The sequence below is a fragment of the Oreochromis aureus genome, linkage group 3 (assembly GCF_013358895.1).
Source record: "Oreochromis aureus strain Israel breed Guangdong linkage group 3, ZZ_aureus, whole genome shotgun sequence".
Classification (NCBI taxonomy): domain Eukaryota; kingdom Metazoa; phylum Chordata; class Actinopteri; order Cichliformes; family Cichlidae; genus Oreochromis; species Oreochromis aureus.
The window spans coordinates 115,242,738-115,260,709 of NC_052944.1; the positions used below are offsets into that span (position 1 = coordinate 115,242,738).

Genomic DNA, 17,972 nt, shown 5'->3' on the forward strand with positions numbered 1-17,972 from the left:
ACAGAACAAGCCTGACTTTTGACCAAAAATGTTTTTCCTTAAAAATCCAAGACCTTGAATCAATTCCTAACAACAGTTGTACAGGGATCAAATAATCCACAGCAATGGACCAGTCAAATACTCCTGTAGCACCTTCAACAGGATACCTCAATGGATGTGGTTGAATGCCTTGTCCATGTACAAGAAACACCAGAATTTTAGCTCTTAAATTTGCATTGATACAAATGCAAATTTTGTTTTTTAAAAGATAATTTCTGATAAATTATAATTCTGCGTCATGTTTGATTGATTTTCCATTTTAATGATTTAATTCTAGTGTTCTTCAGTGGTATTATATTTATTCATTTTATTTATTTAATTTTGTTTTCCTTTAACTCCATCAATATATGATGTATTTTGGTTTTGCAAAGGACTTTTATATTCTGTCTATCAAAATGGCTACAAATGAATGATATTAACAAACAGAAAAAATCCCTATGGTTATTAATTTTACAATAGTTCTGTATACACACACTATTGTAGAATACAATACACACGTGTGTGTGTGTGTGTGTGTGTGCTGAAAGTGCCTCTGTGCTGTCTTTCACCAGATGTTTCTCCATACCTGAGAGTATCCAGTTTCCACAATGGATCTTTCAGTCCAGACATCAGCATCTTCATTCCTGAGTCTCCTGGATCATTGTACCTTAGATCCAGCTCTCGTAGATGCGAGGGGTTGGAGGTGAGAGCTGAAGCTAGAGAAATAGATCCTTCTTCTGTGATCAGACAGCCTGACAGACTGCAGAAACAGAATAACCCATTTGTGAACAATTCCCTGAAGTTTTTATTTCTTCTTCTCCTGAGAGAAGACACTGAACAATCAGAGTGCAGCAACATAAGCCTCTGACCAGTAATTATAAATGAATGGGGGAGACAACAGTTATTGTGAATAACGGAATTCAGGTATATAACTATTATTCATTATACACACACACATCTGGTAACCACTATGGGAACTTCTGCCCAATAGAGCATCTCTTCCCCAGGTACTACTTGAGTTGGCAGTTGGCAGGCACAGACAGTTGCAACATTGTTTCATTAGCATTGAACTTTTCTCATAGCCTTGATGTTTTATGTGTTTTTTGTTTGTTTGTTTGTTTTTTGAGGCCTTGCTCACAGATCACTGTGTGGCAGCACCATAGCAGGTTTATATAACCCATGTGAGGCTCTTCACTACACATGTGATCACCACACTAGTTAGGGGCAGAGACACCAGAAAACTGGAAGTTAGGATGGATTGGAGTAGGAAGTGTCACAATCAATTGTCAGAATGTATATAGTGAGTATTCATACAATATAAACTGAAAAATGATTGTGAGGAATTCAGTGATGAAGACAATGCCCAAGCGTCATCCTGTAAAAGGAACACAGGACCTATAAAATATGCTATAGCCTGGGCTGATCACATTAAATCCTGCTTTGAACTGTTCTTGACAGATTCTATGGAAAACTTAGTGGTAAACATGATCAACTTGGAGGGAAATAGATTTACAAAGACAACTGGAAGGAGGTAACCCAGAAAGAACCAAAGAATACATGAGTATTGATTTTGAGTGGTGTATAGAGATCCAAAAATGAATCTCAAAGCAATTTATGCGAAGCAGAGTCCAGTCACACAGTTTTTCCGTCATCTTCTCACTTAGAAATTTCACATGTTGTCATGGTTGATTTGCTTTGGGTCAGTGTGAAAAGCTGAAAAGCTGAAAAGAAACAACTGAAATGTGTGGTTGTAGAGATGATCTTAAGGGACATAAGATAATGTGAACAGTGTCAGAAGCAGTTGTAATTTTGTGATAATTTCCTCCCTAAAATAAAACTAAAAACACCCCTGTCACCTTTTACACAACAGGTGTTTTTTATAATAATAATGGATTGGATTTATATAGCGCTTTTCAATGCTATTATTCATTCACGCTCACATTCATACACTGGTGGAGGCAAGCTATGGTTGTAGCCACAGCTGCCCTGGGGCAGGCTGACAGAGGCGAGGCTGCCATGTCGTGCCATCGGCCCCTCTGGCCAACACCAGTAGGGTAAAGTGTCTTGCTCAAGGACACAACGACCAGGACAGAAAGGCCGGGGATCGAACCGGCGACCTTCCGGTTACAGGTGCGCTTCCCAACCCCCTGAGCCACGGCCGCCAATATTAATTATATAAAAAATGTAAAACTGGTTTCAAAACAAATGTATACGGTTACTTTGACCCAAAATAGTTTGTGAGAAACAGTATACAATGTTTCATCTGATTACTGCTTATAGTCAAAATAATCCCAAAATTATGTTTTTTAGAAATCATATTTAAAGTATAGAAGACATGAGCCATTATTCCATAAATAACAAACAGAAGTTTTAAAATTGTAATGTTCACAAAAACTTGATAAAAGAAAATGTAACAACAACTAGAGATAATATATGTATTATTATCATTTTTTATGATGAGTTGTACATTTTTTAATTTAATGTAATTTTTTACACTGGAGAAAACAAACTTGTTTAACATGAAATGACCGCAACATCTAGGCTAAGTGATGCCTAGATCACTTTCAAAAAGAAAGCTTGTAAGCCTAAACTTAAAAGTAGAAATGGTGTCCTAATTCCAAACTGGGAGGATTCTGATAGCTGAAGATTTTGCATCCATTTCTATTTTATGTACAATATTCAAACCACAAGTAAGCCTGCCGTTTGTGAGAAGCAAATGCTCTATTTAAAAACCAGGTGGATGAAGTTCACTTAATTAGCTATAGTTCCTGCTGATATGTTTTTGTTAGTAACTAAAAACAGAATACACTTGATCTGACCTCAGAACTTCAAGTATGCAGTGTGAACTCTTCATTCCAACAGACAGAAGCTTCACTCCTGAATCCTGTAGATCATTGTTACTCAGGTCCAGCTCTCTGAGACTAGAAGACTGGGAGCTGAGGACTGAAGATAGAGCTTCACAGCTTCTCTCTGAGAGGTTACAGCCACTTAGTCTGAAAAATTATGAACACAAAATCAAATAACGGTGGTGCAGAAGTGCTTCCATGATACAATGAGGATTTACTAGATTTTATAGTAATGTTGTTTAAGGATTGGCTGGATTTCTTATTATTTTACATAAAACAACTTCGAACTAGAGCAGTCTGCTATGGATTAAACTGAAATACTAAAACTATAAACAAACTGCACTACATGCAGTGATTTAATTCAGTTATTTAGCTACAACCTTTATATGTTATTTTTTTGTCAGTCAATAAAAACAGAATGTCACTTAAACTGACCTGAGAGTTTTCAGTGCACAATGTAGATTCTTCACCCCAACATACAGAAACTTCACTCCCGAATCCTGTAGGATATTATTACTCAGGTCCAATTCTCTAAGACTAGAGGACTGGGAGCTGAGAACTGAGGACAGAGTGTCACAGCTTCTCTCTGAGAGGTTACAGACACTCAGTCTGAACATTTATGAACAAAGACAAATAAAAGTGGTGTCACAATATATTTATGGTGCAGTGAAAAGCACTGAGAAGCAGCTAGTTAATTATCAAGTAAATTAAACAGAATGATTAAATAGACTCTAATATCTACTGGCTTGTGTTTAACAAATTTTAATACATTTTAAACTGATGCGTTTTAAAGTCACGTAGGCAGAAATAATAAAACAAATTTAAAAAATGGTGTTGACTGCCCCTTTTTAATATATACAATTAACTTTAAAAAAAATGTCTTTAATAACTGATAATATATATCTTAACCTTACCTGAGTCTTTCCAATCCACAATATGGATTTTTAAGTCCTATGGACAATAACTTTACTCCTGAATCCTTCAGGCCATTGTTACTCAGGTCCAGCTCTCTCAGACAAGATGACTGGGAGCTCAGAACTGAGGACATAGATTTGCAGCTTCCTTCTGTGAGGTTACAACCGCTGAGACTAAAAAATTGTAAATTCAATACAATAAACAGTGATTATTAAATTGTATTAAGGGTACACTTTGGAGTCAATGATCACAGATTAATGTTCAAGTTGAAATGGACTTACAGACTTTAAGCTACATAGTACTTTTAAAAATTGTGTTCATAGATGACATAAAACTAAAGCTAAGATATTATTTTTAATGCATGATGCTTTTTTTTAACTGTTGTGAAATTGAGTGCAGGAAGAAAGGTTGGAAATCGCATTTTCCTTGGACAGGGGTCATAAGTAAAGTGGGCTTGCAAACAGTCCGGCAAGCAGAAATAACATAAAACAAGTCAAAACAGCATGCAATGAATTGGTATTTGTTTAAATATCTTAATTAGTAAGAATATATTCACCTTACCTGAGATTATCCAGCGTACAATGTGGATGTTCAAGTCCTATGGACAGCAATTTCACTCCTGAGTCCTTCAGGTCATTGTTACTCAGATCCAGCTCTCTCAGATGAGTGGACCGGGAGCTGAGAACTAATGACAGAACTTCGCAGCTTATATCTGAGAGGTTACAGCCGCTCAGTCTGAAAAATTATGACGACAAAAAAATAATGGTAAGTAGATTGTGCAGATCAGACCATGTTGAGTGTGATGTGGATCAAGCTGAACTAAACAAAGAAAACAAGACAAGGGAATTAAAACTAAATAAAAAGCACAAGCGACAAATCTACCAGTTTAAAACACAGTAACTAGAATGAGAAAACATACTTATACACACAACAACTCAAACAACATAAATAACAAAACAAACTTGACACTGAGGGGCACAAGGGTAAGATCAAGAAAATAAAATGAGACCAAACAGATAAAAAAAATACTAAGTGGAAAACTAATGACAGAAAAAAATAATTGAGACCAAGCTTTAAACTTTACAAAATGTAAAAAAAAAAAAACAAACAAAAAAAAAGATAATATTGCTTGCACTGACCTGAGAGTTTCCAGTGTACATTGTGGACTTTCAATCCCAATAGAAAGAAGCTTTACTCCTGAATCCTGCAGGTTGTTGTTACTGAGGTCAAGCTCTCTCAGACTAGAGGAATTAGAACTCAGAACAGAGGAAAGAGCTTCACAGCTTCTCTCTGAAAGGTTACAGACACGTAGTCTGACAAAAAAAAATAAAGCTGATATCAATATACATTATTTATTCATGGTACAATGTGGAGTTACTAGATCTGTGAACATTTAATATTAGCTTATTTAAAAAAGGTTAAAATGCAGCAGTTTACAGTAACAGTAACACATGTATGATGTTGACCTTTGTTAGCGAAACTTTTTCATTAGCTATTTATGTATATTGTTTATTAAAACAACAACAAAAAAAATATTGATGCTTTTTTTTAATTGAACACAGTGCTTATTGGTTATTTTTGTAATTAAAACATAATGTGAGTTGAACTGACCTGAGCGTTTCCAATTTACAGTGTGGTCTCTCCACTGCAACAGAAAGGAGGTTAACGCCTGTATGCCTCAGGTTGTTGTTACTTAAATCCAGCTCTCTCAGACTAGATGACTGGGAGCTAAGAACTGAGGCCAGTGTTTCACAGCTTCTTTCTGAGAGGCTACAGCTACTCAGTCTTATAAAGAAAAAACAAGCAAGCAAACAAACAAAAACAAATAAGAATACAAAGGCAATTAATACTGATATCAATGTGTATTAGGTATTCTTGGTGAAGTGCAGCACATTCTCACTCCCAAAGCGTAACATTTTACGCTAGGTGACAAATCGTCAACATATTACGTTTTCAGCTACCCACCACGTTCCTAAATGACGACCTCGGAAAAATGAGGAAATATGAGAACCGTCTGGACTCAATCTACACATGTTCGCTCTTTTTCTTCAAATCGCTTAGAAACACGCTATTTAACGTCATTAAAGTCCTGGTTACGGTCAGAAATAAGGTTATGGTTAGGGTTACGGATAAGGTTAGGTTTAGGGCTGGAATACGGGGCTGGAACGTCTATTATCGCGGGAGCGTCATTGCACTGGATTTCAGCCATAACCCGCCGCGTAACATAAGAACGCCCAAGGTCTCCTTTCGCGTTCCTCAGGAACGCCGCGGGACGTGACAAAACGTCGGCATGTTATGCCTCAGGAGTGAGAACGGGCTGTGAAGTGATGTGTGAGGATGCTGGGAAGCATCTCCCTCACTAAGGTGAAGCGCACACCCACAGTGTCTGACAGGAAGTTTTGATTTTGTTATGCTTATGTTTTGAAGTCCATTAACCACTCTCTTCCTCTCCTTTGAGTTCAACTTCCCGAAGGCCTGATTCATGGAGTGCACACATAATTACTGTCTCATGATGTTCACCTCAAAGTTCTCCAATTATAACCTGGTAGTGGGTTAAACCATCAGATGAGAGCTGAGAGTGGGAGTGGGCTGAATCTTCAGTTTGATTTGATTTAGTTAGTTTGTATATTATTTAGCTGGAGTGTGTGTGTAATCAGTGTGAGATGTGTTAGAATAACTGCAGTATTTCACTGTATAGGTTTTTTGTAGCTGGACTGTGTCGGGCAGCAAGTCTTTTAAATTTTATTGGTGGTAGTATGACCGGCATCTATTTAAGGAGGGTTTTTTTGAGAGGCTGGGTGGTTCATTTTTAGATGTGTTGCTGGTTAGCATGTTAAACCTCTGTACGTGGAAAAAAATAATATATTCAGAGCTCTGAAAAACAGCTGAAGGCTGAATGGTTGTTTTTTCAGATCTGGTCCTCTTCACATTAACGTGCGACTCCTACATGAAGCCTATGAAATACAGGCTCCGGGAATTTTTTTTTTTAGGACTGGATTAACATACAAAATGTTGGCATTCAGTGCAATTTAGAGTGAAAAATTCTATGATAAAAGAAGAAATGTAGGATGTTGACTTTCATTCATTAAAATTTTGAATTGTTAAGAAAGTTTAACATGTCTGACCTGAGAGTTTCCAGTTTCCAGTTTGGACTTTCTACTCCAGCAGAAAGAAGCGTCAATCCTGAATCATTGAGGTCATTGTTACTCAGGTCCAGCTGTCTTAGTCGAGAGGACTGAGAGTTGAGAACTGAGGACAAAGCTTTACAGCTTCTTGTTGAAAGGTTATAACCACTCAGTCTGAAAAATTATGAACATGAACATGTATAATCAAAAGAAATGACTTTAAATACTTAGATATGAATTATAATTATTAGGTATGAAAAATAATTAGATATGAAAAAAGACTCTTATGCACGCTTTTTAAAAATGTCACAGTACTCTTCACGATAGTTCTCCAAGCTTCTTGAAGGACATTCCAATTTGTTATTTTGGCTGTTGACTGTCTTTTTTTCCCCATTCTCTGTCAAGATGATCCCACAATGCTTAAATAATGTTATAGTCCAGACTCTGGGAAGAGCAATGCATGACTGCTGTGTGTTTTTCCATTGAACTATAGCTTCACTGCCTTGGCAGTGCGTTTAGGATCATTGTTATGTTGTGAATCATTTTTATCAGAATACTTTATTTATCCCAGAGGAAACTATGTATGAAACAAGGCAGTTGCCAAACAGAATGTATTGCATGATGAATCAAATTCTATTAAGGCATTTCTGTGATCAAAAGTTCATCGATTTTGATCAGATTCTAAAGATCAATATAATGCAGATGACTGGATATGCTGCTCCAAACGATGACAGAGCCTCCACAGTGCTTTATGGGATTTCCAGCCATGTGTGCTTGCCACTGACATAATTTCAGGTGTGATTTCAGTGAACATTGGAACTGCATCCTGTGTCAGTTTTTTTGTTAGACTTCCAGTTCATTAACATAATTTTCAAATACTGTTCATTTACTGTACAATACATTTGCTGTAAATGGTTGTTAGCCCTGCCACTTTTTTTATTGTCAAGTTCACTCAATTTTTGCTGTACACCGTCCTGAGATATGGTAAATTCAACTAATAGCACCTTGGGAATCACCTTGTATGTCCAAAAAAGCACCCAAAGCAGAGAAAATAAAATATTGGTTGTGCTCAATGTTCTCAGTTGTCGTTGATGTTGCTCCTTCTTCTAGATGAACACTGGTTGATCTTGAGTTTGCTATGCATTTAAATATAGGTGTGGCGCTGTCACTTGGTGTTTGCTCTCTCTGCGGTAGAGTATCACTTCCTGTTCCTGCTCAAACACAGTGGTGTTTTTGAGTAGCTTATCTGCTTAGCAATTCAATTAAAAACTCTTAGATACATTCTTTTTTTCATAGTAAAATCTTCATGTGCTTCATCTGAAGCACACTTTCTGTGTACTCACTACCTAAATTATAGCCAAAGTACTCACTCATTGTGTCTTTACTGTTCCGCTAGCTTAGCTTAGCTCGTACCAACTCGCTAGCAGCATGGCCTCTTCACCTGTCTCTCCTGCACTTTCCTGCTGATTGTGTCAGACCTTTAGTTACTCCTCTGCCTCCTTTAGCAGTGATGATACTTGTAACAAATGTATCATATTTGCAGCTCTGGAGGCCAGGATTACTGAATTGTAGACTCGGATTTGCACCCTTCATTCACCCGTAGCTAGCCAGGCCCCTGTAGCTGGTGCAGCCAATGATAGCGTAGGCCCCACTAGCTGTTCCCCGGCAGACCCCAAGCAGCTTGGGAAAGAGGGTGGCTGGGTGATGGTGAGGAGGAAGCATAGTCTTAAAAAGAAGCCCCAGGTACACCACCAACCTGTTCATGTGTCTAACCATTTTTCCCCACTTGGCGACACACCAACCAGGGGTCAAACTCTGGTAGTTGGTGATTCTGTTCTCAGACATGTGAAGCTAGAGACACCAGCAACCATAGTCAATTGTCTTCCAGGGTCCAGAGCAGGCGACATTGACGGAAATTTAAAACTACTGGCTAAAGGTAAACGTAAATTCAGTAAAATCATAATTCACGTCGGCAGTAATGACACCCGGTTACGCCAATCGCAGGTCACTAAAATCAATATTGAATCGGTGTGTAACTTTGCCAAAACAATGTCGGACTCTATAGTTTTCTCTGTTCCCCTCCCAGGGGATAATTCGCAAACCTTCTGGAGGAAACCTGGTCTTGTTAGGAGAAATGGCATCCATCCCACTTTGGATGCAGCAGCTCTCATTTCTAGAAATATGGACAAATTTATTAAAACCGCAAAATGTTTGGACCAGGAAGCACAGTTGCAGTCTTACACGCCTCTCTGCAGCTTCTCCTCCTGTTACCCCCTCAAAACCCCATTTCCACTGAGACTGTGTCAGCTCCCAAACAGACAAAAAACAAACTGAAGTCCAGCAATAAGCAACTTAAACATAAAAAAAATCACAAAGAAAGAACAATACAGTATCCACATCTGAGCCAAAGAGTAAAACAATGAAATGTGGATTATTAAATATTAGATCTCTCTCCTCCACTTCTGTGTTAGTACATGACTTAATAATTGATCAACACATCGATTTACTCTGCCTTACAGAAACCTGGTTGCAGCCTGATGAGTATGTTAGTTTAAATGAATCAACACCCCCGAGTCATTCTAACTATCAGAAATCTTGAAGCACAGGCTGAGGGGGCGGTGTGGCAGCAATCTTTCACACCAGCCTATTAACCCTTTAAGGCCTACCATAGAACCAAGTCCGCCAGAGCTTACTTTATATTTTTACATGCTGTAGTGCCATTTTTGGGAGCATTTCAAGTTGCTATACATCAATAAATCTGTTATAGGCCAAATTTTAATAATATGTATGCATTAAGTCCATAGTAACTACATAAATTGCAAAAAAGTGCAATAAACTACAAAAAATTGAAAATCGTTTTTGTTTTGTTTTTTACATATATTTCTACTTGCAGAAATGTAAGAGGTTTATCCCTCAAAATACAAAAAAGTTGCAAAAAATAGTTTACAGCCACAGGAAATTTATTTTGAGTGTCTTCATAGTTTTATTTTTCAGATACACCAATTTTTATATACTGCAGAAAAAAGAAAAAACAATCCTATAATGCAAATTTGCAAAGAAAACAGCATGTGCATCAAAATAAACTATTTAAAGCAGTGCAATTTGAGTTCTAAGCATCCCAGAAACTATTCAGAAAAAAATAAAGTCAAACATGACTTAAAAACACCAGTATAGGCTTTTAAGGCCTACAAGTAAAAAACTACAGTTTCCGCGAAAATTACGTCACTTCCGGTTTCGGGCAGGTAATGACGGACATGCGATCGTTCGTGCTGACGTCTATTTCAGTGTAGGAAGTGTTGTGAACAGCTGATCGGATCGGCAAAGCGTGTTTCTGGAATATTATGTTTTTGTTCCTGAAAGCGTTTTTTATACTATTTTTGCAAAGCTATATGTGGAAGGAAACCGTGAACTAGGACAAACTGATGGCATAAGATGTAAGTACAACTCCTCCGGTTTCATATGCAAAAAAAATTATTGCGCTAGCTTACGTGGTTCCGGTTCTACAGGGATTTAAAAATAGTTACGCAAAACGGAGCGTGCCCCCTCTGACCGGCTTTAAAGGGTTAATCAACGAAAGACCAAGACAGACTTTTAATTCATTTGAAAGCCTGATGCTTAGCATTGTGCACCCCAGCTGTGAAACTCAGAAACCAGTCTTACTTGTTATCATCTATCGTCTACCTGGGCCTGACACTGAGTTTCTGTCTGATTTCTCGGACTTTTTATCTGATTTAGTGCTTAGCTCAGATAAAATAATTATTGTGGGTGTGTTGCGGGGTCCTCTCCTAAGCTTCTCCCGAATAAATGCAGGCATAGTCAGGAAGCGTTTCAGTGTGGATAGTTCATTCTGCTGGCCTCCCAGGTGCAAAAAAGATTATCCTCTTAAGCCCCAAGGGGGTTTCTGAGTTTCCTGCTCGAAAATGTAGTGCCCAAATTAAATTGATTATTTCTCTGCAATTACAAACTCTGTCCTTATAATCTTGGTATCAAAATAAAGCTAACACTTGGGAAATTTAATCAGAGGTGTAAATATTAAAGCAGATATTACTGTGTCAAAGTTACTGAGACTGGAACACAGAAAAAGTAAGTAGATTTTATTCTCGCCTAATTTTTTTTGTAATTTTTAGCATATAACCCTTTTAAAAATATGCCTCAGTTCACATTTGGTTCCAGAAATCCAGTAACCAACATATAAGCATCATCTGTGCAAAGATTTATGTTTCTAAAGTGAAACAGTGAAAAATTACAGCCCTGTCAATACATGAATATCCAGACGTTGTACAAAAATGTCCAATTTTGGCACACAATTGGACACCATGCCCGTTGATTTTTTTAGGTATTAAAGAGCAGAAAGTAATAATTTTTATTAACAGGCCTAAAAATGCTCTTTAAAAAATATATTTTGGAAGAATTAACCACACATTTACATGGTAATGGCCCTTTACTGCCGTGCGCATAGAGCGCTTAATTGGCCTCTGGCCCTTTAAACTCCGAGGGGCTGTAACTTTGGTTTCTTTTGGTCAATTTGCGTGATTGACACCTCTTTTTAATCGTTTAGCCAATAGATTCAAAGTAACGTTCACGTTCACGTCACTTCAACCAATCAGACATTGTAATGCCAAAACCCACGTGGGCCCAAATTTACTGCATGTGGCGTCTGTCCAGTCACGTGTCTGTAGGTGGGTCTAAAATGCAGGTTGTTGACGGAAAACAGCTCTGATGCAGCTAGGTAGGCATGGTAACTACTGGCAATCACGTGGTTACCGGCTACCGGCGAAAATAATGGAGGAAATCGGGACGGTAAGCCAATTTCTGTCTTAGCGCGTTTGCGCCGCTGTGTGTTTTTGTGGTCTTCTTTTGCGGCTAATTAAGTGAATTTTGGTCTGATCGTGGTGAAACTTGGTGTGTGGAGTCAGTGATAGCTCTGGGAGCTAACCAGCCTATCTTTAACCGGTTACATGAAGTCTGAAGAATTTCTGGTTCGGTTTTGTTTGTTCAGCGGACTTCTGCGCATTTACGTAACTGCTCGTTTAATCGCGGCTTGTTTTCGGTGTGTTTGGTGGTTGTAGAAATGGTTTATATGACATTTTAGCTGAGATTCTGAGGTTTCTGTGGATACCACACATGTCTGGACTTATATTTCTCAACCCGCGTTATAACCGATTAAACGTGATCTCCTCCTTTTTGCCCCCGGTACCGGGGGCGTGGGGCTTAAGAAAATAAAAAAACGAACTTAATTCAAAACAAAAATCTATATACAAAACACAAGTGGCTTAGCACGTCTGCATGGTACCCTCACTGTAACATCTCCCAGAATGCCCAGGTAGGCCCTGATAGCCTCCTTTTATACCCCATTGCCCCATCCCTTTATTATTTCTTTTCCCAACACACTCTTTTTTCCTACAATTATTTCCTACAAGCTGTATTCCTACAAAATATGTAAATATATATATATATATGTATATACTTACACGTGTGTGTGTGTGTGTGTGTGTGTGTGTGTGTGTGTGTGCGCGTATATAAAGACATTCATGGCCACGTCCAGGCAGCCTACCGTGTTTGACAATAACAAGAAAAACACAAACAAAAATACTGCGGTTCACGTGACCTTTCCAAGCGCACGCGAACCCACTATTTATACCCCGGAACACAATACCATCGGCTTGCATAACCACTCGCATAATCGGCGATCACGTACAGTCTACGCGACCGGCTTTATTAAAGGTAAGCAAAAAATAATAATTTTGGCCACCGTCTGTGCTGCTCAAAATATACCTCTCGCCCCTTTTTTGGTTTATCTGCCCATACATTTTACATTTTATACAGCATACATTTTCACTGCTATGCAGATGACACCCAGCTCTATCTGTCCATGAAGCCAGATAACACACACCAATTAGTTAAACTGCAGGAATGTCTTAAAGACATAAAGACGTGGATGGCCGCTAACTCTCTGCTTCTTAATTCAGATAAAACTGAGGTTATTGTTCTCGGCCCTGAAAATCTTAGAAATATGGTATCTAACCAGATTCTTACTCTGGATGGCATTACCTTGGACTCCAGTAACACTGTGACGAATCCTTGGAGTCATTTTTGACCAGGACATGTCCTTCAACGCATATATTAAACAAATATGTAAGACTGCTTTCTTCCATTTGCGCAAGGGGCTACTCGCTTTTCCTTTCTCTTTCGCCCCCACTTGCGCTACTGCTTTCTCTCTCTCTCTCGCTCTCTCCTGTGCTTGCTCCCGCTGCGCGCTTACGTTAACTAGGAGCCCACCTATATATTGATTACAGGGCGGCGTTTACCTGTATAAAGGGAAGCCGGGTTTTCTCGTTGGATTATTTTCCTCCCGAGCTTCTGGTGCGATACAGCGGTAGATGCTGGCTTGTTGGTTAAATTACTGAGGCGATCAGGTCGTGTGATTGCTACAGGTAGGTCTCCCCTTCGATTTCTGATTTCTCCCTAACGTCGGCAATTAGTAGTTATATTTCTGCGGCCCGCTACAGCGCGGCTGTTTTTCTTTCCTTTGCTCCAGCCGTGGTGTGGAGACACGTGAGTGCATCCGCCGTGCAGTACAGCGCCTCCAAGTTCTGGGGTAAGCCGCTTATTTTATAGCTGCTAGTTTTGTAAATTAAAGAAGATTAAGGTTAGTTTTGCCTTTTTCTTATTTGTAGGGTTTGATTGCTGCCGTGCCCTCTCGGGGACCAACCGCCTGCTTTGGTTACGTAGAGAGTCGGGCGCCTGCTCTGCTGCTGTCTTGTTTTGTTGATCTTGTTTGTTTGATTTTGTTTTGCCCTGTTTTGTTTTGTGTTGTTTTGGTTATATTACGGTTAATCTGTCGGCGGCCCGGTTTTTCCTTGTAGCTTGCCTTGCCACGCCCTCTTGGACTATCGTTCGCCCCAGCTTTTTGTGGCTGGCCGGGGCGATTCTCGGCTGTATATTGGGCTGGTTATATAAACTGGTACTGCCTCTCCCCTTTCTCCCAGCTGTGGGAAGTTGTGTGAGACCGAGCAGACCAAGGACAATCGAACCCAGCACCAGCTGTGGGCTGGTTCGCCGAGCGAAAGTATTTCTAATCAGTGCTCTGTGGTGTATATTGGGGTGTGTTGTATCACAGACCTTGGTTTTTCTTTAATTGTTTCTGTCTTTTTTTATTTAGGTTGAGAGCCTGTTTGTGTCCCATGTTTTTCACCTTTTAATGTGTATGTTCTGTATTTTTTATTGTAGTGGACGGAGGATCTATCAGCGGCTGTGGGACCGTAGGTGGTGGGTCGTTTTCCACGCTTCTTTTGTTGTACAGCACCAGGTGAAAAGACTGTAGTAGGTTTCCTTTGTGTGGTTTTGTTTTGGTCCACCGCTGCTGGTAATCCCCGGTTGTGTATATATATTTTTTCTTGTATTTTGGGACGCTGTTTTAGACATTCAGTGTGTTGTTGTTTTTTTATGTTATATAATAAATCAAACTGTTCATATTTGAACCGGCCTCACCGTGCATCCCTGAACCTGTGCGAACGTAATTGTCCTAATTACATTTGATTTTTTTCAGTTTGTATTTCCTGGGGGCTAGCCTTTCCCCCCCAGGTGGCGTTGTCAATTTCTTTCTCAATTCTTGATTACTGATTGGCAGTGCTAACTCGAAATTTTGAGTTATTTTTCTCAAAATTGTGAGTTAAGTAAAAATTTAAAGAAAAAATGTCAACATTTTGAGAAAATAAGTCAAAATTTTGAGAAAATAACTTGAAATCTCAAGTTATGGATCTGTTTTTTTGTTTTGTTTTTTTAGTGTTCGAAACTGGCTTCCATATGTCTCCCATCAGGACTTAGGAAATTGTAGTCCATATGTGGGACAGACTTTTCTGTATACTATCCCAGCCACTTAGTTTTGTGTGTCAGTGTATGCTGAGCCTATGATGTATGATCTAAGTTGGCCAGCTTACATTACACATACTAATGCTATGTGTTGATAGTCTCAGGGCACCTTTGCATAGCCTGGTACTTCTGCCATGTTGGCTGTGATAGACTCCTGATCTGGTGCTCAGGGCCTGTACAGCGTGGGCCATTTATATGGATACACCGTAATAACTTGGGAATGGTTGGTGATATTAAAGTCCTGTTTGTGGCACATTAGTATATGTGAGGGGGCAAACTCCTCAAGATGGGTGGTGACCATGGTGGCTATTTAGAAGTCGGCCATCTTGGATACAACTTTTTTTGTTTTTTTCATAGGAAGAGGGCCATGTGACACATCAACCTTATTGGTAATGTCACAAGAAAAACAATGGTGTGCTTGGTTTCAACGTAACTCATCACATATTCACTTACAGAGCTTTGTTGGAGGCTTTGACCACTGGCAGCAGCCTCAGAAGAGCCTCCTCTGATGCAGAGTATTTCTGCAGGTCAAACACATCCAGATCTTTTTCTGATGACAGTAAGATGAAGACCAGAGCTGACCACTGAGCAGGAGACAGTTTATCTGGGGAGAGACTTCCTGATCTCAGGTACTGTTGAATCTCCTCCACCAGAGAACGATCATTCAGTTCATTCAGAGAGTGGAGGAGATTGATGCTTTTCTCTGCAGATAAAGTCTCATTGAGCTTCTTCTTGATGTACTGGACTGTTTCTTGATCGGTCTGTAAGATACTTCCTGCCTGTGTCAGCAGACCTCGTAGGAGAGTCTGATTGGTCTGCAGTGAAAGACCCAGGAGGAAGCGGAGGAACAAGTCCAGGTGTCCATTTTGGCTCTGTAAGGCTTTGTCCACAGCACTCTGATGGAGATATTTTAAATTCTTTTTCTTTTTTAATGTGGGGGTTCTTGGTTCTTCCATCAGATTGCGTCCAGAGTTGATGAAGGTCAGATGGACATGAAGAGCAGCCAGAAACTCCTGAACACTCAGATGGTTGAAGCAGAACACCTTGTCCTGGTACAGTCCTCTCTCCTCTTTAAAGATCTGTGTGAACACTCCTGAGTACACTGAGGCTGCTCTGATATCGATGCCACACTCTGTCAGGTCTGATTCATAGAAGATCAGGTTTCCTTTCTGCAGCTGATCAAAAGCCAGTTTTCCCAGAGACTCAATCATCTTCCTGCTCTCTGGACTCCAGTGTGGATCTGTCTCAGCTCCTCCATCATACTTGACCTTCTTCACTTTGGCGTGAACCACCAGGAAGTGGATGTACATCTCAGTCAGGGTCTTGGGCAACTGTCCTCCCTCTCTGGTTTTCAGCACATCCTCCAGAACTGTAGCAGTGATCCAGCAGAAGACTGGGATGTGGCACATGATGTGGAGGCTTCGTGATGTCTTGATGTGGGAGATGATCCTATTGGCCTGCTCCTCATGTCTGAATCTCTTCCTGAAGTACTCCTCCTTCTGTGGGTCAGTGAACCCTCTGATCTCTGTCACCATGTCAACACACTCAGGAGGGATCTGACTGGCTGCTGCAGGTCGTGTGGTTATCCAGAGGTGAGCAGAGGGAAGCAGTTTCCCCCTGATGAGGTTTATCAGCAGCACATCCACTGAGGTGGACTTTCTAGGGTCAGTTAGGATTGTAGTTTTGTGGAAGTCCAGAGGAAGTCGACACTCATCCAGACCATCAAAGATGAACACAACCTGGAAGTCTTCAAAGCTGCAGATTCCTGCTTCTTTGGTTTCAGTAAAGAAGTGATGAACAAGTTCCACCAAGCTGAACTTTTCCTCTTTCAGCACATTCAGCTCTCTGAAAGTGAATGGAAATATGAACTGGATGTCCTGGTTGGCTTTGTCTTCAGCCCAGTCCAGGGTGTGTTTCTGTGTTAAGACTGTTTTCCCAATGCCAGCCACTCCCTTTGTCAGCACTGTTCTGATTGGTTCATCTCTTCCAGGTGAGGCTTTAAAGATGTCTTCTTGTCTGATTGTTGTTTCTGGTCTGTCTGGTTTCCTGGATGCTGTTTCAATCTGTCTGACCTCATGTTCATCATTGACCTCTGCAGTCCCTCCCTCTGTGATGTAGAGCTCTGTGTAGATCTGATTCAGAAGGGTTGGGTTTCCTGCTTAACCAATCCCCTCAAATAAACACTGGAACTTTTTTTTCAGAGTAGATTTAATTCTGTATCGACAGACAGTATGTGTAGTTTCTAAATAAAAAAAAAAAAAATAACAATGACAATAAAAATGTATAATAGATATTAAAACAATAATAATGATAATGCAAAGCAGAATATAAGATCATGGTTAGTAGATTCAGTATCCCTTTATTTATTTTCAAAGAAATCCTCTTACTGCTCTGCAGACGGTCAGCCAGCTCCCCCTGCTTCAATCTCCTGAGGAAGTGCAGTGTGATCTTCAGAAATGACTCTTTGATGGTCCTCTGCTCATCATTCTCATCTTTGAATGCCATCTCATCATTGTGCTGTTTTTCAAAACATGTTTGGTCGCCTGCACCAATGACCTTCATGATTTTCTTCAGCTCGTTCTTTACAAAAATGATGATGTTGTCCTCCAGCAACTGGAACAGAGTACTTTATGAATGACCCAATCAGATTGAAATCATGGAACCAAATATTTTGTTTGACACACTGACAATCCAGTGGTTTACAATGAGAAGCATGGCGATAACTCAATAGCAGAGTTGATCAATGGTCATCAGAATTTGCATAATTTTGCATGTCTCTGCTGTCTGTTCTTAAGGCTGTACACTGTCCTACAGTCCTAGTCAAGGCCTGTCTACCCTCTGTTCTTCCCCTCATATCTGCCATTAACCATTCTTCACTCACCTCTGGAACTGTTCCTGCCTTTTTTCAAAGTCACCCAATTTCTGAAAAAAAAAAAAAAAAACAGGCCTAGATCCCAACAACCTTAATATTTTCCTATCTCCAATCTACCATTTCTCTCAAAAATTTTATAAAAAAAATAGTTACTTCACAAGTTCATCTACACCTTACCAACAATAACCTTTACAAACAGTTCCAGTGTGGTTTCCGTCCTTCTCATAGCACTGAAACTGCTCTTATAAAAATAACAAATGGCCTTCTTATGGCAGCTGACTCCAGTCTTCTCTCCATCCTTATTCTCCTTGACCTGAGTGCACC

General features: G+C 39.7%; 1 pseudogene; it reads right to left on the reverse strand.

The window, feature by feature from the left end:
* Positions 1-17,646, reverse strand: part of LOC120435089 — a 123,767-nt pseudogene extending 106,121 nt beyond the window's left edge.
* Positions 17,647-17,972: the final 326 nt, after the last annotated feature.